This window comes from Varanus komodoensis, unplaced genomic scaffold (genome assembly GCF_004798865.1).
Source record: "Varanus komodoensis strain SLA01 unplaced genomic scaffold, ASM479886v1 scaffold2, whole genome shotgun sequence".
In the NCBI taxonomy this organism is placed as follows: Eukaryota; Metazoa; Chordata; class Lepidosauria; order Squamata; family Varanidae; genus Varanus; species Varanus komodoensis.
The window spans coordinates 32,078,382-32,099,382 of record NW_025335568.1 but is presented as its reverse complement, the minus strand read 5'-3'; positions in this window follow the sequence as shown (position 1 = coordinate 32,099,382).

The window sequence follows — 21,001 nt, the reverse complement described above, 5'->3', positions numbered from 1 at the left end:
GAGCCTCTTGATGCAGGTGAGGGAGGAGAGTGCAAAAGTTGACTTGAAACTCAACATTAAGAAAACTAAGATTATGGCATCCGGTCCTCTCACTTCCTGGCAAATAGATGGGGAAGAAATGGAGGTAGTGACAGATTTTATTTTCCTGAGCGCCAAGATCACCGCAGATGGGGACTGCAGCCAAGAAATTAAAAGAGGCTTGCTCCTGGCACATCTAGACAGAAAAAAGCAGAAACATCACCCTGCCAACAAAAATGAGTATAGTCAAGGTTATGGTTCTTCCAGTTGCAATGTATGGCTGTGAAAGCTGGACCATAAGGAAGGCTGAGCGCCAAAAGGATTGAGACCTTTGAATTGTGGTGCTGGAGGAGACTCCTGCGAGTCCCTTGGACCACAAGGCGATCAAACCGGTTAGTTCTAGAGGAAATCAAGCCTGACTGCTCTTTAGAAGGACAGATACTGAGGATGAAACTCAAATACTTTGGCCACCTAATGAAGGACTCCCTGGAGAAGAGCCTAATGCTGGGAACAATAGATGACAAAAGAAGGGGAGGGCAGAGGATGAGGTGGCTGGATGGAGTCACTGAGGCAGTTGGTGGGAGCTTAAGTGGACTCTGGGGGATGGTGGAGGACAGGAAGGCCTGGAGGAAGGTTGTCCATGGGGCCACGATGGACTTCACAACTAACAACAACAACAACAAGTGTAGGACAGGGAGAAGAGCAGCTGTCCATGTTCTTCAGGCATGATAGTGATGTTTTATTTTCAGTTTAGAATAAATGCACAAGTGTTAAACTGAAGAACCAGATGTTCTTGGAGAATTAGTAAGGGCAGGCAGAGTGGGAATTCTTTCAATCATTCCTAAGGGCAAAAAATGGGGCAATATCACCGGTACTTGAAGCAGCAGAGTATCACTTTCCATAGTCTGTTCACTAATAAGGGTTGCTATTTTATTCCCTGCGAACAAGGAAATCAACTAAATATTTTCCAGCAGATTATGGGATGCATTCAAGTTCAGTAACTTTTCAAAGCTAATCCTGGCCAACATGGTGGCCTTCAACTGAGTTGGAACTGGGAACTGGAGTCCAATGTAGCTGAAGGCCACACCTGGCTTAATGTTGGTAGTCTCACAAAGTGGTGCCATTTGCCACTGCTTTCAGATGTACCCATGAGGAAGTCATCCATTTGCACATTAAATTTGAGCATATCATCACAGGCAGAAGAACCAGCTTATGGGAGACAGTGTAATCCTGAAATGCCAAAGGGATAAGTAGAGTGTTAACATTTTAAAAATGTATTTGATTAGAAATTTTCAGATGGTTATGAATGAGTAATAAATGTTAAATATGGCGGTTCTTCAGATGTACAAGATTTCATTCTAATGCCTTGACAGCTACATAGCTACACAGCTAGGATTTCTAGATGGCCGAATAATCATGTCCCAATATAGGAATGCCATTATGGTTATTTCCAACACCTGAATGAGCTAACCAGTGTCTGACAGCTACCAGTACTATTCACCAATTATGTGGTACCCAAATACACAGGTGTCCAAGGTTGGCATCAAGAATGGGCATGGATGGATTCCTGCCAAGCTTCCATACTGAGGCAAGAACCCACGGACAGAAGGCCCCTGAAACTTCCCCTTCTTTTCACCACTGACTCCAACCTGCTTGTTCTCTCACTTCTTGCCCTTGCTCTTGTGCAGGAGAAAGAGGAAGAAGCTCCTGGCTACTTGCTCAGGGGAGCTCTTGCCTGTAAAGTAAGAAGTGGTGGCAATGATGAGAGAGAAGATGAGGAACATCAACAGCTGGTGACCGTGAAGGCAAGCTCAGTGACAGATGGAACCTATTGAAGGTATGTTGTTCCAAAGTCCACACAACCAGTCCAGTGAGCATTCTAATAAGCACATCTCTTCACTCACTTCTCTGATTGCGAAGTGGGAGCCAGGACTTAGGAACCCACGTGCACAAAACAAATCAAACAGTCTTCAGTAATATCCACCATGTGTTTGATTAAAGAAGACTTGACCCTTTCCCTTCTCACAAATGCCACTTAAGGAGATGGTTGTGTGATGGATAAACTACCAGCAATTGCAATGTGGGAAGAAATAGGAGAACGACAGAGGCAGACTGCTGCTCCCGGCCTAGTAGGTCTGCCTCCTCCACACTCCCCCTCAGGCCAGCTGAGCACAGCTGCTCCATGGGCAGGAACAGGAGAAGGAGGAAGGTGTGTGAAGAAGACTCCAGGTAATGGCCCGGGGTCCAGCAGAGTTGTTTAACTTTCTTTCCAGAGTTTGGCTTTTAATGTAGCAATGGCATTCTATGAATATGGTGAGCTGCTTCAGTTGAAACATGGGATGCAAATCCAATAAATTCCTATAAAGGCAAATAACAGATTAATTTAACACGAATGTTGACTAGAGACCAAGAAAATCCAAATTCAGAGTGGTTGCTCTACCATGCCAAGTACAGATCAGCACCATCCAGGGCAGATATGGGTCCGCATCTGAGCAGGGACTCACCAGCTGAAAGCCATCTGGGACTGTTCTTTCTCCTCTCAGTTCCAACCTGTTTGTTCACTTGACTCTCAGCCTGGTGAAGATAATAGTGGCAGTTGTTAGAAGATACAGTGTATGCCCTTTCTGACTCCTACTCTGGCTCCCTGTCTGTCAAGCAAGCAAGCAAGCAAGCAAGCAAGCAAGCAAGCAAGCAAGCAAGCAAATGGTGACTAGAGAAATAGGATGAGCAAGAACAGCAGTGGGTGACGATGACCAGCAAAAGGTGGGAAGGTAAGGAACGGGGCCCGCATACAGGTTATTCTTCAAGGGTCCTCAAAAACATGGCACTAGCACTGCAGTTCAGGTAGACCATTTAAGCATAAATGAAAAGAAGTGTTGCTCTTCACAGTTACTCTATCCTTTTACAGTTCTGTTGGCCCATCCAATTTTGGCTGTTCCTGTGGATCGATTCATTTTGCCCCATTTCAGCTTGTGCCTTAACTCCAGTTGGCTGAAGCAGATTCTTCCTAAAGTCAGTACAATTATTCCATTACTTGTGGCAACTGTTAATATTGTTTGTTTCCAGAATGTCTGCATTTTTAGTATTATGATAACATGTGACTAAATGTGACTAAAACTAGAAGACTATTTAGCTTGCTACTAAGTTGGAAGATAAGTAGGTTATTGGGGAATTCCCATAGCACAGATAAACATAAAGACTTTTGAGGTGTAGCGAAATAAAACTTGTTGGAATATATGGGTGAATGGAAGAAAAGGTTCATGAAGAGGAAGGGGAAGATGAAAGCAACTGGAGCAAATTCTGCCTGATTTGCTGACATCCATTGCGTTAAGCAGATTAAGCAGGATATGAGATGCCAGGAAGGAAAAAAATGGGTGACGTGACGGTAAATCTGATTCTTGTCAGACTGGTGAAGATTTTGCTTCCCACTTAATGTTAATAATGAAGCACCAGTACAGCTCTGGCACTTTGCAGGAAAAGCAAGTTATGTAATTCTTTCATGTAATAGCTGCAGACTGGAAAGAGTTGGCCTCAAACTGTCTGAAGGAGAGAATCTTCCATGTTAAATGTATTAATTGCAGGGTAATATTTTTATGCCTTGAATTTTAAAAAAGGAAATCCGGCCCATTTAATTTGCTGTATTAACTACATACATTTGTTCCCTGGTATACTTAATTAGGTTAATTTTAAATTTTAATGGCATCATTTTGCAAGTTTAGTTCTGGTGGAAAAAAGTTTTCAAATCCATTATCATCACACTTCCATTGCAGATGAGGCCATCGTGTATCATAGCACAGATGCACAATATTGTGCCATAGAAGATTCAAAGATGCCATCACTGGCGTGCAGAGAAAGTCAGGTAAGACAATGTGCAGAATTATGCATTTAAATCCCATTGAAATTAATTGGATTTAGACAAGCCTAATTTCTATGGAATGCAGCCTTTGATACCAGCGAAGAGATATACCAAAATTCAGTCATGATCTAGAATAGAAAGAGCCTTGTTCTTGTTCATATCACAATTTTATTTTTTGTAACAAGCCAGACTAAACAAATAGCGAGAAGCCAATAGAGCCTAAGGATATACAAGAACTGAAGGGCAGGGGGCCAACCAAGAAAAATCCATGTTACAAAAAACAGTCAAACCCACCCCTTGTTCTGGCACTGAATATACAAAAGTATATGGTCTGCATTAGCCTTATTTCATACTGTGTAAAAAGAAAAAGCAAGGTTTATATTCTTTGTAAAGGCCGGATGATATAAGAGAAACCTCAGGAACCATATGCTGTTTCCTTAATCCATCCCAGTACTTAATATAAGGCAACTGCCCAGACTAATTGGTTCCTGATTAATTGGGAAAATCCTTTTAAAGGAGTACTATGTGGCCGACCACTGGAATAACATGAACTGAGATATGGAGAACTGTGTCCTCTTTGCTCTCATTCCGTACTGTTCCATAAATTAGCATGTCTTTGTCCAATGTTCTTCAGTGATCCAGGCAAAGAAGACATTCCTTAGATATCTCCTTGAAGGACTGGAGGCTCTTTTCTCGACCAGTGCTCACCATGGCAAAGGGAGCTGGCAATTGGGAAAACCAGCCTTCTCACCATGTTCAACTCTATGCAGGCAGCAGTGAGGGTGACTGCAGCAATAACTTGCTTAAGGCAGCAAACTCACTTGAGACCAATCCTGTACAGGGTTCCTCATAAATGTTGGACTTTCCTCTAGCTTCCTCTTGCTGACCAATCTCATGGATCTTTGCTAAACAGAAGCTTCTGCAATGCCTGACTGCCTTAGTTCCATTATCTCCTCTATGAATCTTCCAATCTTGTTTTCCTCATGTGAAGGCTACGGGCATTATTGGGTGCTATTTTTGCAAATGCTATATTAAATAAGGAGGGTGCCAGAGGATAGGTAAATGTTCTCCATGGTGTCTTCACAGGATTCTTCTTGTCCTGAACATCAGTATCTTGCCAGCAACATGAACAGGAGGGTATGGAATAAATAAATAAACATTTTATTTATAAATGAATAGAAATTTATAAAGATTTTTCTTTATAAAGAAAAGGCTGTTAATCTGGAGTATCTGTTTTTGCTTTTGTCACAGAACTGAGATCCAACATAAGGAAATTTTCCTTCCCTGCTTCTTGGTTTCATAATCCGTAGATGGGACTGCTCTATACTGGAATAACACACTTACACATAGAGAAAAACATGGATTTGTATTCATAAATGATATCCCATTTTGTTTTCATAAATAATACTCTTAAAACCTGTGCAAGTACTCTTAAAAACAGTAACAAAACTAGAGGGTCTTTCTTTGTCTAAAGAACTGCCAGTAAGGAATGATGCACACTTAATAAATGCCTTGCGTAGAAAAGTTAGAACTTGTAAGTCAGCACAAGGCAGAGAATAATCAAAGAATATTAATAATATAATTATTATTCTTTTCCATGAACAGTGCAAAAATAAGGGTTGAACCCTTAATTTCCCATTTCCATAAATAAACTGGTATGGAGCCTTGACTATTCCAACAATAATTTTTTGTTCCTAGAGTTTTATTTTGCTTTTAAAACAAACAGATGTCCCATTAATAAACAGAAAGTAGATTCAGATGTCTGCTTGACTGCTGATGCTGTTTATATTTGAAGGAGTCCAACGTATATACCTGATGGGTAAATGAGAGCATTGGATTACCTTAGTGATTCTGAAAAGCTGTAATCATGGAAAATCTCTGTAGCAAGCCCCAGATTATGAAGAGCATGCTGTATACAGCAGCATGACCAGAGGGGGATGCACCTGGAAGGTGAGCAAATACGCCCGTGCTGTGTGTCAACTCTGCCGCTTCATAAGGGCTTTAATTCTACATGATCGATTTCTTTAATGTTTGTTTTCCTCTTGGCACGTAGGAATAAAATTTCACCCCAATGCACCTGCCAGAGACGACTTGCTTAATATGATAATTGAGGCTTCACTTAAAATGTTTACATTCTTGAACAATGCAAAATAATAGTTTGTGAGCTTAAGTGAGCCAGGCATGAGAAGAGAAGACTTTTTATTAACTTCTTTTGCAGGACAAGAGGCCTTTTCACAAACATTTTCAATCCAAAATGCACAAGTTCAGTGGCACTTTTTATTTGATAACACCATGGCTAGTTTGCACATAACACTAAACCATAATTCATCATCACTGCCAAGGCAGTGGCACAACTCAGGCTTATGCAAATTCCTTTCATTTCTACCAGCAGCTTGACTGGCTGCAAGAAGAAGGAAATAATCTGCTTATAGATTTAAACTAACCATGGTCTATAATTCTGTCTGACAAGGACAAGCTGCAATTAAAGCATGTTATGCCCAAAAAAGCTAGGATGGAAGCATGATTTCTGGTCCTTTCTTCTTTGAACCACCATAGTTACAACTGGACAGAGTTTCCAACTCAGATGTAACAGCAAATTCCACAAAAAGTGTATGCTTCGTCATCCTCATGATGGCATCAGGAGGAAAAATGCAAGCAAGAAATATGGAATTAAACTATGATTTCACTTTACATTCAAATTGGGTTTATACTTATTACTTTATGAAATACTATTATGAACAGTAGTAACTCAACCACAATAAGAATTTGAATAGTTACATCAGAATTAGGTGAATCTGCCTTAGAACATATCAGGAAGGCTATTCACTGCATACAGTATACTTCTTCAGATATTAAAAAATATACTTCTTCAGATATCAAAATTAAATCCATGTTGAAGTGAATTAAATTAATAGAAATTTAATTTGTTTAATATGAAACTGCCCCTCCCTGTTATCTTTTCGAAATGAAAGATCACATAGACCGCACCAAAGGCAGAAGTATGAGTTGTAAGCCATCCAAAGACTTTTAGTGATAGGACGGCATATAAAAACGTTAAATAAATAAAAAACTATAAATGAGTGTAATAGCCTATGGCAAGTTCCTAAGTAACTATTCATGTGGTTGCCTTTGGGATGTTGAAATTGCTCCAAGGCAACCAGATAGGGATGGTTTTGTTAACTTCTAGTGTGTTAGATTGCATTGGCCAGGCTATTTATGTTACCGGCAAGTGTTTTTTGTTTGCTTAATTGTCAGTCTGCATAATGATAAGAGAAAGTCTTCAGATAGTGAGCCAGAAGGTCTCACTTTTACTCTTGAATGTTCCTGTCTATATTACCCATATAAGCAATGTCGGAATGATGGTGCAATAGGGCTTAAAGAAGTTCACTATCCATTTTGTCCAAAGCCAGGCAAACAAACAAAACTTACATACTCTCCCTCCCTCCGTCCCTCTCACATACACACACAAACGCACACACAACCCAAAAGACAAACACATTGCTATGCAGCAAAGAAATCATCATGACTTTTTACATACTGTAATAGTATTGCCAAAAAATAGTATTAAAACTCCCCCTTCTTCTGAGCGACTTTGTCCCTTTTTCATTAAGTACTGCCTGTCTTAGTTTTATCTATAGAAGTAACATATTTTTCCACTCCCGAACACATACACAGACCAAGCCATGCATGCACAGTGAGAAATGGCATTATCATACAACACAATTAAGCATCATGTGTATCTATGTTTCAGTGTCCCACCAAAGCACCAGATTTAAGTGTGGGCTTGACCTCCATTGTTTATCTAGATTATGTCATTTGAAAAATCAGCCAAGCCAACTAATAGGTGCTTTGGAGAAATGAATTTTGCCAAATGCTTCAGTGCCACCCCCAAATAAAAACCATGCTTCTTACAGTATTGTCACTACCAATGGGTATAGTGTGATATTCAAGCAGCATGTATGGATAAAGGTTTGATCTCCTTATAAACCTTCTCTAAACAAAGACAAAAATGGTATGATGGGCATCTTACTGTTTAGTTATGTAACAGATTGAGGGTCTGGGTTTTAGTCACTGAAACTGTGATAAACAACATTGTGCATTAATGCAGAAAACAGATTGAGCTCTTTAATGGGACATCAAATAAGACTTTATTAGCATTTATTAGGTTCAACCCAAAGCCTGGGAAATAGCATTAATGAGCATCATATATCAGTCTGTCTGTTATTAGATAACATTATCCCTTAAAACTAGCAAGTCATATAATGTTTTATACTTTTTTACCTTTATCTGTAGAATGAATGCCTGACATTCTATCCAGCTACACTGGCCTAACTATTAGTAATAGTGAACCAATTTATAAACCCATTAGTGACACTTTTTCCTGAAGATAAAAACAGTCAAAATTATCTGGCAGCAATTAATCTTAATGGCTGTATGCAGTAAACAGCAATGGGCTAATTCCAGCTCTGTCAGCCCCATCAAACAATCCCACATTAGGCAGCTTTTCACTGATCCATTAAGCATATTCAGAACAACAACAAATTCAACGCTGAAGGCATATGCACTAAACATTACAACAGTGATCTTCTGAAGCCATCATTATCTCTTAAATAGTACTTCCCCCATGTATTATCATTATGCTGTACATTAGAAATACTTTGATTAAACTCCCTTAATTCATAACAGACAGCTGCAGACCATTTATGCAGTTAATCTCAACACAACAGCTATTGAGGAAATATAACAAATGAAGGCTGTAAACTGGAAGTCATTACGACGGAAGATACTGGTTTTTCTAGCCCTCTCAGAGCAAAGAGCGTGTAAAGATTATGCTTTAGGTCCATAATAGTACATTGAAACCACTAATGACCTTCTAATTTTCCTGCAACATTAGCTATACAAGTTGTAGCTTACAACAACAGCAACAACAACAACAAGAAATGGTTACAGTGTGGAGTTGTGATCAAATAAATTTCCAAGACTGTGAAAACATAATGAAAAGATAAAATAAAATCAAGCCCCACAAAGAAGAAAATTGCACGTGAAAGATGTTATAAAAATCCACAGTCCTTCAGTTGAGTTTAGTTTTGCATTTTCAATCTTGTGACACTTTTGAAACCTAATCTGAGTGTAGGTCCTGTTCATTGTCATGAAAAACAGTGAAATAAACTATTAGCTGATTAGATGGTTATGAGATATGACAGTGGTGAGCTTTCTTTTTCTTTCCTTTTTAATAGAGAAAATCTATGGAATTATAAGACATTTCCCTGAAGCATTTTAAAGACAAACAAAAATATTTCATCAGGAAGGGGCAGAAAAGAAAATATTATTTACATTCTAGGAATTAAAAAAATCACATGCATATCTTCTCTAAAGGCTACTGGGGACAGCAGAAAGATACCCACAGAGTCCTGACCAAGAGAAAGGGGCACACAGAAGTCATGGTGTCCGTCCCCACTCCCCCCATAAATGCTGGTTCTTGCACCTCTATAGGATTTTGCTTGGCTTATAAGCCAGTAACTCCTACCCAGTCTGGAGATTATTGCATGGGGTCTTTTGCTGAATAGACCAGACCCAAGAGGGGTGGCCTTTCCCAGTATGGAGCCCCCCTGATGTGCTGGACTGTGATTTTCAGCACACCCAGACAAAGGGCCAAGTTAGGAAAGGCATCTCTAGAGGAAAGGCTGCATTTAGGAAATGAAGGTTGCCAGCATTTTCTTGAGTCTGTAGCAATTCAGTTCAGTGAAAAGAGAACTTCCACTGTCAAGGATGCTCCTGGCACTAAAATCTGGAGTTCTTTAATACACTGTGGGAACATCGAGTGGCCACCAGTCACATGGAAAACATCTGAAAATGTCCTACAAGCTAATGTCACAATCTAAGAATGGCCTTGACTCTTGATGGTTTATTATTGTATATATGCACTTTCCATGCATACATTACAGTATTCAACCCAGTAACATGAAGACTGGAACATGGGAACTTGCCTTCCACAGCTTATGCCTTGATGGATGTTTCTCCAACTACCAGTTTGGTGTCTTGGTATGGGAGAAATCAGTCTTGCACTAACATCATACCTTGGTTTGCCAAAGTGTAATCTATATATATGTAGTCATGCTGTAGTCCATATATATGCCATGTTTTCCAATGCGATTATCTTCCAGAACTGTAGAACTGCATCTCTCAACATTTGCAGTATCGCTAAAGGAGGACATATGCACTGGGTTGAAAATCTCGTGGAAAATGAGATCCATAGCACAGTTACTTGTAGGCATGTCTTAAGAAGCATGTCTATTCTTTTTTGAGTGCCTAATTTGAATTAAATCTTAATGTAAAGGAGCAGGGGGACCCACCCAAGAAATGCATAGGAGTTGGGTACAGAACACATCTTCACAAACTGCTTATGTTGCAAGTATTTATGAATAAGGTCTGTGTGTCTAGCAGTTCTTTGCCACACGTAAACAGTTCATTTGAATTTAGAGATGTAAACCACAAATGCAGAGTCTACTTTTTGATGAAATGACCTAATAAATAAAACTTCTATCCAGCATTAGCTTAACTGTCAGGGCTAATCTTAGTTTCAGTTTATAAACCCAGTGTACAGTAATACAGAAATCAGGACCCCTGCATAATTTTCTGGGATTTGTGAAGTGGGCGATTAGAGGGCATGAGTAATATAGTTCTGGAATATAAAAAAGCAACCTGGCAATGCTGAAGGTTAAATTAATCCAATAATGAAAAGACTTTTGTTTCATGTCAGCCCTTTGTTGACCCAGTGTATTTTAAAAATCCTGCATATCCCGAGCCCAAAGGGCAACATCTTTCTACTTATTTTTATTTAAATAACTTACATTTTTATAGCTATGTAAAAGATGGATAGCAGAGCAACAACAGGAAGCATTTGTGGTCAGGGATGCCAAAGAAAATAGCCTTTTTGCAGATGGCCAGTAGACTTTTTTAATGCATATGCAAGCATGCACATTAGCTCTCCTAAGAGGATGAAACTTTGCCTCTCACCATATTTCTCACCATATTAGCAAAGGGAGAAAACGAGCAATATATCCTAATAGGCTGCAATATTCAAAGTCTTGTTTATACATATCTGTACCAGAGGAAAAAGAATACACATTAGCAGGCTCCTGCCTTCTACCAGCAAGATAGTTCCCGTTTGTTTCCAAAAGCAGCTGAGGTACTTAGTTTTTGAGACCAGTTATTGTCTTTGTGGATATAGCCTCAGCAAATTGTTCACACTTAATGATAGAATTTAACAGAGGGCATAATGCTGAGCAAGTCCTGTTTGGGGGTCTATTTGCGGTCTATTTTGAGAAGGTAAAAAAATGTAAATAAAAATATTAACATGAATACATTTTACTGAACATACTTTTTGTATCAAGTGTCCTTTTGATCAAATTTCTCACAAGGTTCTAATACAAAAATGAAGCCCATAAAAATTTAGTCCAGTGGAATCTTGTTAAGCTCTCGGCAACTGACAGATACATGCAAATCTGTCGCACGTCTGGCTTCCATGAGCACATACCATAATAAGCCATTATGGAGAATGGGTCCAGTTGACAGTTGCACTGCTTAGAAAGCTGTAGCCAGTAACAATGTCAGTCTGAGAGAGAACAGACCTTTCCGCTTTCTTTCTTCTTAGTATGGGCTGCCCAGAAGTTTTCAGGCAGTTGTTTTTCTTTTAAGGTATAATGGCCATGGTATGGCAAGCAATTCACAAAAAGCACTATAACAGAACCCATAAACTGGGGCTAAAAACAACATGGGTTGTCAACATCTCTTAAACTCTTTCACAATCTGACAAGGATCAGATAGCCAAGGAAGGTGCCACGGAGAAGGTGAAAACTCCTGCACTTGCTCCAAAGCCAATCAAAAGCTTTGGGGGGAAATTCCTTCCCATTTCTGAAAAAACAAGCAACCAACAACAGAACCTGTCTTCCCATATTTAGATATAGGCACAGTGAACTGTTCAACTGTGTAGATCCCGCGGCTGCGCATGCTTTAAATACATTTCCCCAGGTGCTTCCTTTTCATTCGGCATAAGGTGGCAGGGGGAGAGTCTTCCTTTCTCACCAATCTGGAAGCAGACAAAAAGAAAGGCATTTTCCTTCATGCTGGATCCACGGGCACTTCCTGAGCTCAAACTCCAAATGTCCTGAACTCAAACCCAAATATCACCCATCACAGTTCATTAGCACTGCAACTATTGTTTTCCTCATTGCAGGGGTATTGTATGGGTTACCAACACTCCAAGCAGTTCCAAACAGTCAGAATCATAAGGCAATTTCCATTCAAAACGGCGAATCATGTGTCACAATTATCATTCTTTTTTATTTTCTTATATTTTTATTTTACAAAAACTACATAACACAATTATACACATAACATAAATTACATAATTATGTAATTACCATTCTGAAGACATCACACTTATGGTATAATCTGGGATTTGGGCTTAAATATTATGTGTTCCATCTCACTTAAATCTCTGTTTTCAAAACATGAGGAAAGTATCCATGACCACGTTTATATAAAATGTCCAGGGTTAAAAATAAGTTTGCTGTCTGGAGGAAAGATAAGGCTACGAAACGATAATGTTAGGTTTGCAGCATGGTAATATATCAAGCATGCTGCTTGTTAAGCATGGAATTATACCTTTTGAGTGATAGTCAGTGCAGAAAACTGAGCTTTATGAAAAACAAAACATCTGAAACAACAGGAAAACACACACACACGCAGCAAATCAGGCCAAGCCAAGAGAGAGTAAGATTCTGTTGCTTTGGCTACAGCCTACTTATTTACATGTGCGCCATTGATTTCAATTGGAATTATGAGCATATAGATGCAAGATGCCAGCTCATCGCTCAAGCGTGCTTCTCCCACTGTTGGCTGATCACTCCAAAAAGCATGCAGTCCAGATTTCTTAGTGCTCTATAATCTCAGGCTTCAAGTAGGAAAATCACATCTTTGAACAAGTCCCCCACCCTCTGCCCCAGATCCTCAATGCTTGATGAAATTAGCATGTCAGGGTAAGTGATTCAGGCCTTGTGTTTTTCCTGACTCCATTTTTTAAAATATCTATGCAGAGATTCAAAGCTGCAATTCTTCTGCTTCTAAAAGAATACAATCTCAGTAAAGAAAAGCTGGATGATTTTCAGCAAGTAGAGATCTCTTCAGCCTCCATTAGTGATGGATTAATCTATTTCTCTTGGTTTTGGTTTCTGTCAGTGTACAATCCTATATGTGTTAAGACAGAAAGATGTTCCTCAACCCCCATTGTGTTGTTTTTGGTCTAACCATGCATAGGATTGCTCCCTCAGTTTGCCATATTTCCCCCCAATCTTAAATTTGGTTCATCCAGAATTTATAACATTTCCGTAGTCTCCTTTATTTGGTTCATCCCAGACTCTGCAAACTTTCCTTCACTCTGTATTTCTTTCCTTCTTTCTTTCTCATTCATATGCATTTTTATTGACATAAAATGTACATTCACATTTTCAAGCAGTTCCCCTAATTATGATGCATTCTTTACATTTTCATGAATTTATGCATTTGCGTATGATTTTTATACACATTTTTAAATTGGAGAATTCCATTGCAAAATTTGGTCAAGTGCGAATTTCATGTATTGGTTCAAAAATGTGAAGCTAAGTTTGCCTTAAAATGCAAACCAAGTGAATTAACCTCTGTTCCTGTCTTGCACTAGAGCTTCACTGCACACAGCCTTGGAAGTCTTTGCTCATTCACTTCAGCAGAAGAGAGAGCTCAGTGTGTCTTACCATTTTACATGGCATTCCTGATGAAAAGTTGTTCTGTTTCTTTGCAGAAAAAAACCCAGAATTAATCTTCAAAATTAGAATCACTCAATAGCAGTTTAAGCCTTGAAGGCAAGATTTAATAGCTGAGTTTTTATTAAGCTTGGAAGTGGCAACCAAAGCTAGGTCTTATTGAACCTCTGGCGGAAGGAGCATGTTAGTGGAGAGACAACTGAATATGTTCTGCTCCTTAGCAGTTGCTAGTCTTGCTCCACTAAGAGCACATCCTATGCATGTGCTAGACAGAAGCAAGATCTAGGCTTTTTATGCCCGGACGTGCATGGCATTGCATCCTCAAATGTGGAACCATGAGGAGGGCTTTTTCAAAACATGGCATAGCTTTAGCTGTATAAATCCGTTCAGCTATATGAGTCTATCAAATCCCATGACGGAAACCTGGTCAGTGATTCAATTTAAGCAGTAAGCCAGACACCATTTCTACAACTGGAAATCGTGCAAATGTCTGGTCCTGAACCCTTCATGCTTAAGTCATATTGAATTCAATGAGCAAAGTTAGTTGTGACTTAGCCCCATTGATTTCAGTGGGTCTGAAAAGTAATTAATGCATGGCAAGAAATATTTTTACACAACTCCTACAATGTCTCTCTCTCTGTCTCTCTCTGTCTCTCTACACACACACACCTTATCTATTATCTGACACTATTTAGAGTAATACTTTGAGCTGTTGTCACTGTGAAATTTTTTAAACTTACATTCTAACTCCATATGTGGAATGACATTCAATTAGGCATAAAAGTATTATTAAATCCATATATAATTTTGTCAGCAATTTATAGCCAATTTGTCAATGACCATGCAGCTGCACCGCCTGCATTTTTTTAAAATCTCACTTAATGTTTACATAGTCTTTGAAAGCACAACATTCTGGCAGGGAAACAGGAAACCACTGGAGTAATTAGAAAGGTAGATTGTAGTGCATGTAATAGTAGACGGATGTTTGCATTATAGTCAAACACATCATTAAGGCTACAATTGTTATTTAATGTGACACAATAATCTTTCTACTCTTCGTGAAATCCACTCTAGTAATTACTTTTTGTAGTTCATTGGCTCTGTGATCTGAATGCTTAGCAATGTGTTATATCCAACAAAATATTAAATGTCAGCTTTCAAAACACGTCTACCTTCCTTCAAGTCAATAGTCACGATGGAGGTGGAACAGCCACACTCTTTGGGCACTTTCATATAACCATTTATAGGCTCTAAAGTTCTTAACAGTAGTTGCCTTCATTGCTGATTTCGGCATATTGAACTGGTCAGAAATGTACCCAGAATGCATTTTACCACATAGCCACTCTTGATGTGACTGAGAAAGGTATTGGATTTTCTACATATTCTGATCTGCAGTAGAGGGAAGGTATCTCTGGTCTGCTTTGATTGGCAGCCTGCACTTCCTGCCAACTGGAAAGCCAATGGGTTCAAGCAGCATATAAACACTCTGGTTCATGTTAGGATGTATGAGAATTGCATTTTTATTTGTTTAAGACCTGAACCAGCGCCATCTATAAGCCCAAACATGAACACATTCTGTGGGTAAAGTTCCAACATTCATGAGCTTGCAATGCACATTGGCCAAATGTGCACATTAGAAAACCTGCACTTTGAAACGCACTTAAAATGTATTTTCATACTTTAGTGAGGTGGAGAAAGCATATCTGGATAAACACTTAAAAGAAATGTATCTCCAGGTATGTACTTTTCCTCTTGTGTGCATGAGAGTATTTACAATCAGAACAAGATGAACTGAATTTTGAAGTGGAAGCTGGAGAATCTTGACAAGCTGAAGCCTTCCATACATTGTTGGAGACCTTAGCTGAATGCTTCCTTCCACACCCCAACCCAAATTTCTATCTTACTTGTTCATCCTAGTTAGTTGCTTTGTGCTGTCATCTCCAACCTAGAGCAGATATGTGAACAAATGCCCCCCAAATGTATTGTCCTTGACAAACCCCGCCCTTGAGAATCCTAAATTGTTGGGGTAGTTTCTCTTTTGAAGAAATTATGCAACCATTCAATTCAAAAGCTCCATCAGTCATCAATCATTTTCATTTTGTGTAGAAAACTGGAGTATTATTTCAGCAGCACAAAAGGATGACATCAAAAAAGAAACAACTTCAAGGTAGGAATGAAAACTAGTTTGTAAACTGTAAAGTCTCTAGACAAGCAATCTCCTCCCCTTTTTTTTCACAGATGCATTTTATAGTGATGTTTTATATTGTTTGAATAATTAATATTTTTATAGTAGTTTTATATTTATTGTATTTTATATATTTTGTAAGCTGTCCTGAGCGCTTGAAGTGATAGGATGGGGTATAAATGCATGTAATAAATAAATTCATAAATGGGTTTTGGATGCATTTATAGGGTGGGTGCAAAAGCCCATAAGGAAGTCCCATTGAGTTCAATGCTGCTCATTCTCAGGTAAATGGTTAAGATTATAGCCTATGTATCACTCTAGGAACTTTAATAACACCTTATATTAAATCAGTCTATTTGCCTAGGGTACAAGGATGTGAAATCTCAGAGGCATTCCGTACATTATGCAGAATGGCACAGTAGATTAAGATCAAAGAATTCAGGACTGTACTAGATCAAGTTATCAGTTTCATAACTAGGAGTGACAAACAAGAATATATTTCTAGTTTTTAAAGAGGAAATGTATTTAATATGATATACGTCATTTAGAAAAAGTCTGAAAAAGTTGTACTTTTCAGAGGAAGTGTGGGTCTGATGGGCATTGGAGTATAACCATGTTTGGAAAACTCCTGATCTGGATGTTCTAGAACCAAGTTGCAGAATTGTGATAGCAATGTTGTGGGCATAACCATTACAGAATGAAAATGAGGTGATTGCATTTTGAATGTCCTCTACATAAGAAAAGACTTATTAAGCCTGCATATCAGGCAAAGAAAGGAAAACGCTATTTTTTTCCCCCCGGTATGAGTTCATTTGCAACATGAAGGGAAGGTTGGAATTCCAACATCATGGAATTAGTGTTGGCATTCCAATTCCAATTTAGTCTGCTGGGACATGCTACATGGCAAGTAGAGTGAACCTTTCTTGATATATCCATTTTAAAATATGAGTTTTTCCTCCCTTCTCTAGTGATTGCCTAACTGATGCTCCAACACACCATTTCTGTGACTTCCATATTCTTTTATATTTTTTCACATATGCCTTGGTTCTTTTTAGGGAACATATCTTATACACTTGGCTATAATGAACATAGATGTCCAGACTTCCATGCAGGTCCTGCCTTTCCCCAGAAATCAATTAAAAGCAACATTATAAAGGCTCCGGTATTTTGAAATCTAATGAACATGCCTTTGTCTATTTTAAGTGTTGAGCTCAGTTTCAAAAGAAATAACTTCTGGATTTACTCTTATTGCAAAAATGCAAGTCAGAAATACCTGAATACTCTGTTAGACTGTTCTATTCTCAGTGCTCATTGCTTGAAAAGAAGTGTCAGCTGTATTTTACTTTATCGTATAAAAAGTTTCAGGATTTAATTAAGGGTCAAGTACCCACAGTAGATAAATGCAACAGCGAAAGCCTATTTCTGATCTCTCTGAAGTCTGCAATCATGAAAATTATTATCATTGAGTAAAACTGGTTTCAGTGATGGTGACTGGGAGATGGAATCGGTGTTAGTCAGCCACAATTTACATAATAATGGGTTCCCAGTTTTCATCAGCACCTTTTGTTTGTACAGTGCTTACTGCTACAGCAAATTGTCAAAATGTCATTCCTCTCCAATCAGCTAGAAAATATCAACAGTAAACAAGGAACAAGACAAAAATCCTCTGATTAAAAATATGGCAGAAGTGGTAGCGAAAGTGAAAACTCTGGAATCTTCTGAACATTGTTATTCCTGTATCTTCAATAATACAGGTGGATGGCTTCTGAAATGTGTTATTACTTTTAATAAAGAACGATCCAAGGTTAGCAATGTCACTCAAAACATGTCTCAAAGAGAAAGGAGAGTTTATCAGGGTTTTTTTGCCTGGCTTTGGCATTATGAAGCATGTCAACCAATCCTTCACTTGCCAAAGAACAGGCACCAAATAGGGACAAAGAATCTACATGTTTCATATATATTACTGTGATATGGTGGACGTACAAGAAACAGACTAATTGAATTGCCAGGCTGGACCCAAAGGTGCCTTTCAGTTCATAGGAGGGCCTTGCAGCCATCCACCAGACGTGTGGCCCACCAGATGTTGGATTGCATCAGCTGTCACCATTGTAGCGCTAACTAGGACTGATGGGAGTTTCTCATGTGTTCTTCACCCCTGCACCAATGGAATGAGGCACGGGCTTCCTCCTTTATAACTTGCTGTGCCTTCTTCCATAATACTTCTGTTTTGTCCCCTGACACTCTGGAACAGATTTTACAGTTGCACTGGAGGATCAGCCTCACTTTCATTCACATTGGTGTCACAGTGTCCACTCTTAAATCCAGCCTAACTTGTTTCTTCACTAATATGATTTTTTAAAATCTGCTTGAAAATTTGTATTTTCAAAGTATTTTAAATCTGAATACACAGGGTCACAAATCATGCATTTCTAAATCTTAAGTTTCAAACTGCATACTAATAACACAGTTTATCATTTAAAAAATTCGATGCATGTTGATGTATTTACGGTGTATGTGTGATCCTCCAGGATCATAGGCCTATTCAGTTATATATCAGTCCTATTAAAATCAAGTCTCTTTTCCTATTCCTTTGAAATCACAAGTATCAAAAGATGAATTAACCAATACAATAATTATTACGTACCATTTTGAGACAGAAAGAATGCAATTACTTGTTTCACTTTAACCAATATAGTAAAGACAATTATTTTATTTATTTATTTATTTATAAATATTTCCATTTCTATGCTGCAAAGTACTTTTAAAAAGTCTCTTTTTACAAAATCATAAAAATACATTTTTAAACCTAAAATGGTATCACATTTTAAAATCCTTATTTTTTTCAAATCAAATATAATCATAATACAGTAGCATTAAACAGGCGGAAGGGAGTCAGGATCAATTAAAACAGATATGAACAAAGTACATTTTCACCTGGCTTTGAAAAGAAATAGTGACAGCACCAGGCAAATTCCCTCAGCAGTTTATTCCAGAGGTGGGGAGCAGCCACTGAGAAGGCTCTTTTGCTATTCACCACCCTCCTCACCTCTTTGACAGGTGGCTCCTGTAGAAGGGCCTCCTGTTTTGATCTAAGGGCTCGGGCAGGTTCCTATGGGTGAAGTCGGGCCCTTAGGCAACCTGGCCCTGAGCTGTTTCGGACTTCACATGTCAAAACAAGCACCTTGAATTGGGCCTGGGTAACAACTGATAACCAGTGCATCTCTTTAAGCACTGGAGAAATAAGGCACATTTCACTGGAAACAGTGGAAAAGTATGCTTGGGATTTGGCTGTGTATCAAAATAACTGCTGCATTGTATGGATATATGCTAGAAAGGCTGGTCTCAGCCATCGAAATATCACCAAACAGAAATCCAAAGAATTGCAGTACTTATACAGAAGTTAACATGGTGTCAAAACCTCCATGCCTTTTCTGTCATGTCTTTTAAATATCTTCCATGACAATTTATTTGCATTTGATGGCATGTTGTTTCTTGTCATTATTAGCTGTTGCCACCATATCCAGTTTTATGAAAGTTTTTATTGTTTTATTTATTGCTTGATACGGCTCAAATGCATGGACAGATCGGGAAGCTCTAAATTGTCTAAAGAAACCAATGAACAAACAAAATCTTCTGCCTGATTTTCATTGCAGCAGGAGGTTTTATGATAACCATTTTTACAATAATGTCTCTAGCAAATATGCTTTTTTATATATCTTATGATAATTGTATTAAATTGTATTACCTGTCAAGTACAGGTAACTTCCTAGGATGGTGGAAGATTCTGTGGTTGAACAGCAATCTGGGCCTTGGGTCTGCCATCTCAAAGGAACAAATAATTTATCCACTGACCTATAAAGAATGTGCATGAAGCAAATAAAGTGCTTTTATTTTCTGTTTTTATGTCTGTTTTTATGGATTTTTGTAAATCCAGCTTTGGCTGTGGGGTGGTATACAAATGAATTTGATGAATTATTATTATTATTATTATTATTATTATTATTATTATTTCAACTGAACATTACAGAAAAATAAATATATCCTAATCCAGAATATGGTCAAGGCACTATACTACACCTTGTCATGCAAGGCTTACAGAACATATTGTCAAGAAGTTAGAAAAAATACTTTCTTGTGCCAGTAAAACAGCCAGGAAGCTCCTGACTCCACCCAAATACAACTCAATCCAGTGTCACCCAGTGACTAAACTATATTATGACACTATTGACAAAGATCGCAAGGACATCCTTCCTTTCTTTACTGAACAGTTCACTGAATGGAGAGAAAAGATAATGTCTGTTCCTCAGCATGGATCAGAACCAAGAATAGATGGTTATATGTCTTCAGGTCAAATTCTGAAGTGAACTTACTTGATCTACACCTCCTGAGTGAATGGGAAGATTGGAAGATAGTTACCTTCAGAACCAAAGGGCACAGATGTCTTATTTTCAGTGCCATGTCCCTGAGAGGGCCAGTTTGTCGTGCTCGTGGAAGCATTTGTGGCCCTAGTTCCAACATGTGTGGCAACAGCAATGCCAGACCTTGTAGCTGCATGGGGTAGCTATGCCCTGTAAAAAGATGACGACATTCATTAACAGGCAGTCTTGAAACTAACTTGTAATTTGTTCTTGTTCGGTCTCAAAGTCTTTGCGATCCCATGGACAATATTCCTACAGGTTCTCCTGTTCTTCATCATCCCCTGGTGTATACCCAAACCCACACCCACCTCTCCAGTGACCCATCCAGCCACATCACCCTCAACCTCAACCTCTCCCATTTCCTTCCCCTTTTGCCTTCTGCCATTCCCAACATCAGGGTCTTCTCCAGCGGATCCTTCATTTTCATCAGGTAGGTAAAGTATTTGACCTTCAGCTTTAGTACCTGACCTTCTAAAGAGCAGTCAGGGCTGATTTCATTTAGGATTGACTCATCTGGTCTCTTTGTAGTCCAAGGGGCTCTCAGGAGTCTTCTCCACCTTGTACTACTTTCAAAGAATAACAGCATTGAGTGGATTAAAACAAACAAGCAAATCACCGCATACCTGATGCAGAAACAAGATGGCATGGGTTTCATATTGGGCATAGGCATAGTCAGGATGCAGAATTTCTTGGCTGTTAAATACAAATTGCAAGGCAGTCACTT